We start from the raw sequence: 10429 nt of genomic DNA on the forward strand, positions 1-10429 counted from the left end.
CAAGTTAGCTAGGGTTGCGTTGGCGTCTCGTCTCTGTCTGGTCGCTCCCAACACAGACACCAGGCTGTCTACTGATGCAGCAATAGAGCGTTAGCCTTTCTCCCTCGCGCAGCATTACTTAGGTTAAAACCTTAAGTTTAAACAAAAAAACATGTATTTCAGATATCCGACAAAAAAAAATCATGATGCTATTTGAATAGTGAAATGATTTCAAACCCCCATCCCTGTAGAACCAACTTCCCTTTATGAGGTGCTCGTTGCTAACCCTGTCTGGTAACTCCCTCTTTCTCCCAGGTTACTCTGGGAAGATCAGCCAGATGCCGGTCATCCTGACCCCGCTGCACTTTGACCGCGATTCCTCACAGAGGCAGCCGTCCTGCCGACGCTCTGTGGTCRTMAGAACGTTCATCACCAGCGACTTCATGACCGGGATACCTGCCACGCCCGGAAACCACATCCCCGAGGAGGTACTACGGCTCGCCGCAAGATGGGGAATGAGATGGGGATCAGACATTATTCTCAGTGTAGATGTATAAACCACGGTCTCCAGTTCTAACCGTTCTCTCTCTCTCACCATGTCTCCCCAGGTGGTGCTGAAGATGGTGAATGAGATCAAGAAGATCCCTGGCATCTCCCGGGTGATGTTTGACCTGACCTCCAAACCTCCGGCAGCCACAGATGGGAGTAGAGCTCATGTAAGAAGGGAGAAGCAGAGAGAGAGAAGAGGAGGTGTGGTGAGCTCCTTCCTCTTTTCTCCCTCTCCTAACACCTCCACCACTCCCCACTGGCCTGCCCCCCCCCCCCTCTCCCAGTCTCCTCCTCTCCACTATTCTTTCCTCGCCTAACACCCCCACACTCCCCCCCCCCCGTAGAACATTCCCATGGGAAAGCAGGCAGTACTGTGATCAGCGCACACTGAAGCTGCCACTCTGCCCCCCCCCCCCCCCCCACTCCTCCCCGTTTATTTTTGGGGGAGGGGTGGTGAATAAGATGTGATGACTATTCAATCATCTTTTTGGACCGTTTCCTGCGTGCCGGTGACGATACATTTTCCTTCTTTGGCATAAGTGCTGCTTCCTGTTTTTGGAAACAGCCAGTTGAGATTCAAGGGTTTAAGAGAGTCAGAGTTCAGGAAGTGGATTGTGTAAACGTCGTGCCTCAGATTGCAGCGTACGACAGAAGAAAGAAAAAACAACATACTTGTATGACATACAGGAGAAGGAAGAGCAGCAACYAGCCAGTGGCTTAAAGTCTTCCGTCGCATTTTGGCTTTTTTGTTCCACTTCCGATGATTCTTTTTGTCTCGAGATAGTTTTTACTCAACCATTTCTGTTCCAWCTGTATACTGTGCCAAGAGACAGACAGGGGCTGCCTGTCCAAAGTCATTCAGCAGAGAAACTGTGGCCAATATCAATTTTTTTTAAACTTTTATTTTTGCCAAATGTAGATAAGCTGTGGTGAAATTAGATCTGGGGTTTTGTTGACGGTTCACTTAAATGAAAAAATGTGATGTTAAACTACCAACAGCGGCCAAAGGAAAATATGAGTTAATTTTCAGAGATTGGTAACTGTTTGGGAAACCCCCAAAATGACGGGATGTCCTTTTCTGTGCCTGGTTTTTTTCTCGTCCCCTTTGTTTGACACGCCCCCTGACTGGTGAGAACTGTTACTTCATGCTGCAATATATGCTATTTAAGAGAAACAAGATGACAAAAGGACTGATAATTAATTAAGATGTTAGTATAGTCAAAACAACAATTGTTGTGTGAACACCTTTGTCGTTATCATGATCATACTGGCACGTGGCACCTCCTACAGTTGTGTRGGAGCAACTTTTGCACATAAAGCCTTGGTGCTTTCCTAACGCGTTTGGGAAGTTATAGTACTTACAGCTGATGGATTTTAAAACCCAATCACGAAAGCATCCCCCTTTTTTTTTATAGGGTCAAATTGAAAAGTGGCAGTGGCCATCTTGAGCGTTGCAACGACTAGAGGTCTCCTGCGTGGGCATTGCCAGTAACCTGGCTCTCCGTTCAATGTTTTCAACACTCATTTACTGAGAGAGTCCTCAGTTAGTCCAGGACTAACTGTTTTACTGGACCTGAAGCATGTCTTTTTAAGGACCCCTGTCTGCCCCATGTCCAGCCTGTAGGTAATGTTTTACTGTGCGATAATACTGATTTACATGCCTCTGTGTTTGACTTTGTACCCCTCACCTTCAATATTATTTTGTTATGACAGCTGAATACCCAATGCAAAATTAATCTGTTCCTTAACGGTCTTAATTGCAACTTGTCGTTAGCGTCTCTCCCTTTTGTGTTGCCTTTACTTGTGTATTTTATGATGCATAWGTCTACTTGGAAAACAAAAACTGCTTAAAATTAATGGATGTTTAATTTTTGTAGTTGGATTTTACTGCAATATTGAAATAAGATTAATTTATGCAATTCTGTGTTTGATATTCTTTTTTGTTTGTTTTGTTTAAAATGATCACAGCTMATTTTTCCTTAGTAACGTGCCTCAAACCAAGCCACTGCATGCAGTTTCAACTATGAAATGTGTATAATGAAAAACCAAGCTTTAGTAAAGAAGTCCCTGTTGAATCTTCTCACACTCTTTACCAACTAATCAAAATGTCTAGATTTACTCTATATGACCAAAAGTATGTGGACACCTGCTCGTTGAACATCTCATTCCAAAATCATGGGCATTAATATGGAGATGCCCCCCCCCCCACCCTTGCTGCAAGAACAGCCTCCACTCTTCTGGGAAGGCTTTCCACTAGATGTTGGAACATTGCTGTGGGGACTTGCGCCCATTCAGCCACAAGAGCATTAGTGAGGTCGGGCACTGACGTTGGGCGATTAGGCCTGGCTCACAGTCGGCGTTCTAATTCATATCAAAGGTGTTCAATGGGGTTGAGGTCAGGGCTCTGCAGGCCAGTCAAGTTCTTTGACACCGATCTCAACAAACCATTTCTGTATGGATGTCGCTTTGTGCATGGGGGCATTTTCATACTGAAACAGGAAAGGGCCTTCCCCAACCTGTTGCCACAAAGTTAGAAGCACAGAATCGTCTAGAATGTCATTGTAGGCTAGTTGCAGTGAAGAGAAATCTTAACGCTACAAAGAGCCTAGCCTGAACCATGAAAAACAGCCCCGACCATTATTCCTCCTCCACCAAACTTTACAGTTGGCACTATGCATTCAGGCAGGTAGCGTTGTTCTGGCATCTGCCAAACCCAGATCTGTCTGTCAGACTGCCAGATGGTGAAGTGTGATTCATCACTCCAGAGAACGCAGTTCCACTGCTCCAGAGTCCAATGGCTGCGAGCTCTACACCACTCCAGCTGACTCTTGGTATTGCGCATAGTGCTCTTGTGTGCGGCTGCTCGGCCATGGAAACCCATTTCATGAAGCTTCCGACGAACAGTTATTGTGCTGACGTTGCTTCCAGAGGCAGTTTGGAACTCGGTAGTGAGTGTTGCAACCGAGGTCATACAATTTTTACGCGCTTCAGCACTCGGCGGTCCCGTTCTGTGAGCTTGTGTGGCCTACCACTTTACAGCTGAGCCGTTGTTACTCCTAGAGGTTTCCACATCACAATAACAGCACTTAGGAGTTGACCGGGGAAGCTCTAGCCGGGCAGAAATTTGAGGAACTGACTCGTTGGAAAGGTGGCTTCATATGCTGTTACTACGTTGAGTCACTGAGCTCATCAGTAAGGCCATTCTACTACAAATATTGGTCTATGGAGATTGCATGGCTGTGTGCTCGATTTTATACACCTGTCAGCGACSGGTGTGGCTGAAATAGCCGAATCCACTAATTTGAAGGAGTGTCCACATACTTTTGTATATACAGTGCCTTTGGAAAGTATTCAGATCCCTTGACTGTTTCCTCGTTTTTAAGTTACAGCCTTATTCTAAAATTGATTAAATAAATAAAAATTGTCAGCAGTCTACACACACTATCCCATAATGACAAAGTGAAAACAAGTTTWWWWWAAAAATGTTAACAMATTTATTACAGATAAACTGATACCTTATTTACGTAAGTATTCAGATCCTTTGCTATGAGATTTGAAATTAAGCTCAGGTCCATTCTGTTTCCATTGATCATCCTTGAAATGTTTCTACAATTTGATTGGAGTCCACCTGTGGTAAATTCAATTGATTTGATATGATTTGGAAAGGCTCACACCGGTCTATGTAATGTCCCACAGTTGACAGTGCATATCAGAGTAAAAACCAAGCCATGAGGTTGAAGAAATTGTCCGTAGAGTTCAGAGACAGGATTGTGTCGAGGCACAGATCTGGGGAAGGGTACCAAAACATTTCTGCAGCATTGAAGGTCTCCAAGAACACAGTGGCCTCCATCATTCTTAAATGGAAGAAGTTAGGAACCACCAAGACTTCCTAGAGCTGGCCGACGACCAACTGACCAATCGAGGGATAAGGGCCTTCATCAGGGAGGTGCCAAGAACCCAATGGTCATTCTGACAGAGCTCCAGAGCCTTCTCGTGGAGATGGAGGAAACCTTCCAGAAGGACAACCATCTCTGCAGCACTCCCCCAATCATGTAACGTAACAGACAGTGACATGACCTACAGCACGGTCAAGGAAGTTCATGCTTTCTTGACATTCAGACCACTGAACTACTATTGATTTATACCACAGAGAAGTTACCGAAGTCCAAGAAACGGACTGCCTCCACTATCCAGCACCATTTCAACATCAAATAACCTTGCTTGGTCTCAGACAGTGACAAAAAGTAACAAACAATTTAGTCCAATCAAATAAGCTAAATATGTGGCTGTCATGGTTCTGTTGTTTGTGTGTGTGCATGCAAGTAGAAAAACATGTTGACTCACTCTACTTGTAGAGAAATACCAATGTCTTCCTCCTCTCTTTCATAATGATGAAATAGTCTCTCTCTCTGTCAAACAGTACACACTTCTATATTTTGTTGTCCTCGGCTACCTGGCTAAAATGAATACTCGCTAGCCTAACTTCCATTCATGGTCAACGTTAGCTAGTTAACATTAGCCTTTTACATCTAGCTACCGTACATATTGAACTTCCATCCTCTCAGGCCAGGGGCACAACAAGGTGTGAATTAATGATTGGATCAAAATCGCCGTTATAATCATTGGCCAGTACGAAGAATTAAGTAAAACCACAAGTCCAAAACCCTACCTACATCCATGGCTAATTTAGGAAAGGGCTCATTTTAGCTAACTTGGTAGCCCCCGGAGGACAACAACACAACCAGATGCAACAAATCAAGTTTTTCTGTCAATGACGTATGTAGTTTTTGCACTCATTGGGATTTGATTGGAGTGATGGCAAATCCAAACTGGCTTCCCTTGACATTTTTCCGTTGTTGGTGCGCCAGAACCATTCACAGTTGAGCTCGCTCAGTTTAGCTCAACTCTGATTGGCTAATTTTGTTTGCTTTTTTTTTGTCAAGGGAGGCCAGATGTTCGCTGGCTTCCCTTGCCTTAAATGCTACAGGCGGCAACAATGTCATACTCGTTTGGACCAGACAGCATCAGATAGATGGCCTACACGTGCTTCTACACCTGCATTACTATCTGTTTGTGGTTTTAGGCTGGGTTTCTGTACAGCACTTTGTGACATCGGCTGATGTAAGGGCTTCATAAATACAATTGATTGATTGATTGACGTAGAGAGACAGAGGGGCGCTGTTTCACTCGCTCTGATGCTTTCTCCTGTGAGGCTGAATCACATTCGGCTGTGATTGRGAGTCACATAGGGCGGTGCACAATTGGCCCAGCGTTGACCGGTGTAGGCCGTCATTGTAAATAAGAATTTGCTCTTAACTGACTTGTCTAGTTAAATAAAAATAAATACATGTAAATTTAAGGAAAGTTATGAAACACAGAGACAAAATAAATGATTTTATGTTTTGGTGGTTTGCAACTCAAAAAKAAATACAGAGTCGCACACTCAACAAATTCCCAGCGATCTACAGGCCGTTCACCAACGTTTCGGCAACACCTGCCTTCTTCAGGGTTTATTTTTGGGTTGGTCATTTTTTTGGGGGGGGAAGCATTGCTTCCCTTGGCATCCATACACGCCACTGCTCATTACGAGTGACTGTAGAACCTTTTTACGTGCCTTAGGGTTGGGGAGGTCATGAGTGTTCAATTTCCATCGACTCTTCAGTCTACATCCTTATAGCCAACTCACCAGGTGGTTAGGTAAGTAGATGTGGTAGTCTAGACTTACAGAGAGGCCTAACACCCTGTGGCTCTCCAGGACCCAGGTTGGAGACTATTGGTTTGAACGTTGCTTATGAAGATACAWTTTCAGGACAGAAAAATATGCCCTGCTTATGTAAGCCTATTTCATGAAATATGGATTGTAATGGTGTACGTTTCATTACAAGAAATTATAAATTTGGGTTAAATTACTTTCAGTAGTCAACACGTGAAGCCACCTGTTTGTGCAAACCAAGCACCGCCAGCGATCCTATCCCATGGGCGTCGCCACCGCGGAGGTTCAGGTGTTTCTCTCCTCTCCCGGATGGTTGAAAGACAAGTGTCGACAAGCTCAGACTCACAACAGCGAAAGACCCAGAGGATGCTTCGGAATAAACAATTACAGTATCCGAGGTTTATTATTGAGCATTAAGGCAAATGTCCCGTGRGCGCTCATCCGCGTCGCCACATGCTATTGCCAATTAAATCGTAGCCTTGTGGCRCTTTGTGCTATGTCATTAACATGAATACAGACCGACATTCACATGCCAGGGAATTTACTGCTTCTGACTCATTTACTATATGTGTTTTTAATTTGCCAGCTCATTGCACTTCACACAACGTTATTTACTATTCCGTCATTGTCTCCTTAATTTAAAACTATACTTTTTGATTTCAAGCCCTAAATTCTAAACCCTATAGGCTATTTTAAAGTAATGCAAAGCGCACAAAATATATTAAAACACTACGGTGCATATAGCTCTAGGCYTATACTCTGCTMAATTCTTMGTTATTATTTTTATTATACAAATTAAAATGAAATGATGTCCATTTATTTCATTTATCATAGTCAATAATTATCCATAATCTATACATTTKAACGGTCCTGTTTATCTCACGTCTTTGTGGGGAGGTTGCTTTGTGCAACATGGCTAATTCAATCCCCTGAGACTTGGCGGAAGGTACCTGTTGTGAATGCTGTTCCTTCAGAGTGTATCATTGTGAACACTTTATACCACACATTCACATCATGGATGTTACTGGATTCAATTGGAAAAAACGGTTACTGTGTAGATGATGTGCTTTTCTCCACTTTTACGCGTCCATCTCGGCGAGTCCAACTGTAAACTGAAGGCCAAGCCTAACCTGAGCGGGTACAAGAACGCGGAGAAGAAAAAGGTGGTTGTGGGAGGGATGTTTCCCGTTCACCACCGCATCGCCTCAGCCGATACCAACACCTCCCCGGTGCCGGTATCCCTGGGATGCGAGGGGTGAGTCAATTTAATGTCTTGGGATGCAATTACATTATATTACTCAGGAGTTTAAGGCAGTGAAACTAGAGAAATGGAGAGAATGAATTTGTCAATGTGGGATTTTTAAACATTTTATTATAATACATTAGCCCTATTGTGTTTTCAAATATTAGAAACAGAACATTATGGAAATGCTTCTCTACTGAGTCGCCTCCTTCTGTCAAGGTCCTGCTCCCTCATCCAATCTGTGACTCAACAATCATCCATCCCTTCCCTTTGACCTGTCCTCGTCTTATATTAACCAATGAACTAAGCGATGATGATTTGGGCTCATCTGAGAAGGTACACATTGATCTTTGTCGCCCTCCAGTGGCAGTTTAATGCAATGTTATGCATTGCAGGTACTACTCGAGATGACTTAAAAGTAATGTCAGGATTTTACTACTACTACTACTACTACTATTATTTACCAACATCATCATCATCATCACTTCTCATCCAGGTTTAACTTCCGGATGTTCCTCTGGACTCAGACGATGCTCTTCGCCATTGATGAGATCAACAAGCAAACAGACCTCCTCCCTGATACAGACCTGGGCTATGTCATCTATGACTCCTGCGTCACCATCTCCAAGGCTGTGGAGGGCACCCTCACCTACCTGAGGGGGGAGCTTGTACCATAAACAAGTTAATATAGTTTGCTTGTACCATAAACAAGTTAATACAGTTTGCTTGTACCATAAACAAGTGAATATAGTTTGCTTGTACCATAAACAAGTTAATACAGTTTGCTTGTACCATAACCAAGTTTAATAACAGTTTACTTGTACCATAAACAAGTTAATACAGTTAAACACCTCGCATACAGGTAGATATGATTGATACCTACTCTGACGTGACCCTGCTACACCTCACATACAGGTAGATATGATGATACCTACTCTGACGTGACCCTGCTACACCTCACATACAGGTAGATATGGTGATTATGATTATGAATATTATGCATTGCAGTGTGTAAACAGCTGCGTACGCTGTGGCCCATGCCCTGCATAACATGGAGATCTGTGAGCCTGGCCAGAGGCCCTTCAACAACAGGGTGCTGATATCACCAGCATTGAGCACAGGCTGTGTGTGTGTGTGTGTGTGTGTCTGTGTGTTGTGTGTGTGTGTGTGGTGTGTGTGTGTGTGTGTGTGTGTGTGTGTTGTGTGTGTGTGTGTGTGTGTGTGTGTGTGTGTGTGTGTGTGTGTGTGTGTTTGCATCTCATTTGTAACTGCTGTATGTTTTAATATTGTCCATCTTCTCCTTTCTCCTCTAGTTGATGTACTACCTGTGGAACGTGTAGTTTGACGTTCTCCACACCAAAGAACCTTTATTCTTCCTGAACGGCTACTATGACATCATTAACTTGCAAGTGAATGGTGACGGTAAGACCTCCTACGTGACGATTGGCCAGTTCAACAGCACAGCAGCCACAGAGGCCATGATGACCATCAACAAGGCATCCATAGTGTGGAACAATGATAAGCTGGAGGTCAGTGAGATACTGAGGATACAGACAGTGATGTCTGTCTGACAGTCTCCTCCTCCCTATCTGTCTGACAGTGCTCCCTCCCTTCCTGTCTGTCTGACAGTCCCCCCCCTCCCTGTCTGTCTGACAGTCTCCCTCCCTTCCTGTCTGTCTGACAGTCCCCCCCTCCCTGTGTGTCTGTCTGACAGTCTCCCTCCCTCCCTCCCTGTCTGTCTGTCTGTCTGTCTGTCTGTCTGTCTGTCTGTCTGTCTGTCTGTCTGTCTGTCTGACAGTCTGACAGTCTCCCTCCCTCCCTGTCTGTCTGTCTGACAGCTCCCTCCCTCCCTCCCTCCCTCCCTCCCTCCTCCCTCCCTCCCTCCCTCCCTCCTCCTCCCTCCCTCCCTCCTGTCTGTCTGTCTGTCTGTCTGTCTGTCTGTCTGTCTGTCTGTCTGACAGTCTCCCTCTCCCTCCCTCCTCCCTCCTCCCTCCCTCCCTGTCTGTCTGTCTGTCTGACAGTCTCCCTCCCTCCCTGTCTGTCTGTCTGAGTGACTCCCTCCCTCCCTCCCATCCGACTCCAAGGTCTGTGTGCAGTGAGAGCTGCCAGCCTGATACAGGCTGGGGATCAGGCAGGGAGAGCCCGTCAACTGCTTCGACTGCATCCCTGTGCTGACCGAGAGATCAGCAACGCCACAGGTAATGTATCATTGTGTACATCTTGTCAGTCCTTAATTCAACCAACTGGTTTGTGGTCTGCAGCAGAGTTGGTTTGAATTGATTCCACAGTTGTTTTGGGTTTAAAATCATATGTAGTTGAAGGAATTCTACTGGCTTTGTAGATTGTTTCTCTCTGTGTGTGTGTGTGTGTGTGTGTGTGTGTGTGTGTGTGTGTTAGACTGACCTGACATCGTCCTCTCCACTGCCTCCGCTGTCAGATGCCAGGAAGTGTGTCCAGTGAGGACTACTGGTCTAATGCGGCCCGAGAGGCCTGCATCCCAAACCATAGAGTTCCTGGACTTCAGTGAACCTCTGGGCATCATACTCAGAGTGATATCAGCCTTTGAGCGCTGATCACAATGGCTGTAGGGATGTTAGCCAAAGGCATGCAAAAGTAGCGCAATATGGAGGAATAGAGTGTTATTGGTGATTTGTCTGATGGAATTGAGAGGCAATATAATTACAGTGATCAGGTAGTATTCACCGTCATTATGATAGACGACCTGTGGTGATTCAGGTAGTATTCACCGTCATTATGATAGATGACCTGTGGTGAATTAGGTAGTATTCACCGTCATTATGATAGATGACCTGTGGTGAATCAGTACTATTCACCGTCATTATGATAGATGACCTGTGGTGAATCAGGTAGTATTCACCGTCATTATGATAGATGACCTGTGGTGAATCAGGTAGTATTCACCGTCATTATGATAGACGACCTGT

At 44.8% G+C, this 10429-nt stretch overlaps 1 pseudogene; it reads left to right on the forward strand.

Annotated features, from left to right (window-relative positions):
- The first annotated feature begins 8535 nt into the window (after positions 1 to 8535).
- Positions 8536 to 10101, forward strand: LOC139024293 (vomeronasal type-2 receptor 1-like; annotated as a pseudogene).
- Positions 10102 to 10429: the final 328 nt, after the last annotated feature.

This window comes from Salvelinus sp. IW2-2015, unplaced genomic scaffold (genome assembly GCF_002910315.2).
Source record: "Salvelinus sp. IW2-2015 unplaced genomic scaffold, ASM291031v2 Un_scaffold1309, whole genome shotgun sequence".
Lineage (NCBI taxonomy): Eukaryota > Metazoa > Chordata > Actinopteri > Salmoniformes > Salmonidae > Salvelinus > Salvelinus sp. IW2-2015.